This window comes from Aythya ferina (assembly GCF_964211825.1).
Source record: "Aythya ferina genome assembly, chromosome: 8".
Lineage (NCBI taxonomy): Eukaryota > Metazoa > Chordata > Aves > Anseriformes > Anatidae > Aythya > Aythya ferina.
In genome coordinates this window covers 2,181,889-2,183,566 of record NC_140304.1, presented here as the reverse complement: position 1 = coordinate 2,183,566, position 1,678 = coordinate 2,181,889, and positions in this window count along the sequence as shown.

Genomic DNA, 1,678 nt, shown 5'->3' with positions numbered 1-1,678 from the left:
GGCCGCAGGGAAGGTGGGGCGGGGGGAGCTGTGGCTCGTGCTTCCTGCCTTGAGGGCTCCCTGCTCTCTCACAGCAGTCCCGTGCACAGCGCTTCTCGGCCTTGCAGCTGGGCAAGGGGACCGGGGGCCTCTGACATGAAGGGGCACTGCAGAACATGGGGCCGGTGGTGGCCCGGCCTCTCCCAGGGCCCCAACTCCTTCCTGTGGCCCTCGGGAGGAGCCGTGGCAGCTCCATGCTGGTGACGTGCGGTCGCCCAACCAGCTTTCCCTCACAGCTTCTCAGGAATGAAGAGAAAGTAACCAACATCTCCCAGCAAACAGATGACGAGCACTTAATTTACCACTAGGAAAGAGGGAACTTCTTGGCAACTGAGGAAACACTGAAGCCAGTTGCTGCCCTCTGGCTCCTGCCATGGGCTCTGTGTTGCCCTGGAGTCCGCAGGGCCATTGGCCTCTGCTGAGGTACAGGTGGGAGCCCGGACACCTAGTCAGTGTCCCACTAAAAGTCATCTAGGTCAGTGAGAGAGACTGCTGCCATACAATTATGATTGTGTGACGTATTTACATGATAAAAAGGACAGAAAAGACAAAAACCATGGGAAGATCCCAGGCAGAACAAGTAGGTGCCATAAACAATAACGGCAGTAAGTTTACTTCAGCATAGGAAAAATCTTGAGGGAATGTTTTTAACGGACAGCTAATTATGCAGCTGTTTTCTTTGGTGTTCTAAATATAGAAGTTACTATACAAATGTAAACCCAGCACCACTCTGAGAGAAAGAGGAATTCCAGAGTACTGGTGCTTCTTTTTTCCATTGTATATGAGGAAACAATGTTTCTTTTATACAGCAAAGAGCCATTAAAAGTAGTAAAAAATAGAACATTGACTTCCATCTCTGTTTGTTGCACTGTATCTGTATGTAGACTTGTGGTTATGTATTGAAAACTGTATTTTTACTGAAAATCTGAGATGATAGTGAAAACATTTCCTTTTAAAACTTTTTAGAGCATTTTTACATAGAAGAAAGTGACTTTAAGTATATATTTAAAAAACAAAATCAAATAGCAAGTTGTCTGGCTTGCTTAGGAAGAGAGAGTTAGACATCTTAGTGATTTAAAAATGACTTTCCACCTTCTTCTTTCAGGTGAATAAGAAGCAGATTCACACCTGATGTTTACCTTTTGTTGGTCAAATCCACCAGAGAGTTAGAGTTACCCCTCACTGCAAGAGTATGGAAATGTCACACAACTATTGAAAGTAAGTCAAATACGTCTAATTCCTAATTCTTAAATTTCTGTGAAGTGTAAATGTAGGAGTCAGTATATTAAAGAAAAATAAATCCACAAGGTATCCAGGCTCCAATGTTTTTCTGGATGGCTGTGACAGGACCAATGAACTGTGAAGCCATTTCCTGTAACACAGTGGAGCCATTACCTTTTTTGACTGCTCTGACTGCATACAAAAATCAGAGTGTTGAGAACATCAGGAATTCTTTAAAAATACAATTATAAAATAATAAGGCAGTTTTATGATGAGGGTTGATGATCCAACTGACATCTGCTGATGTGATGTTTGAATTCATGCACACTGTGAATGAGTTTGTGTTTCAGTACTTTCAGTACAGAGGAATTCTGGGCTACGGAGTAGGAACTGTTGCTGAAGTAGTTGTACTTGTTTT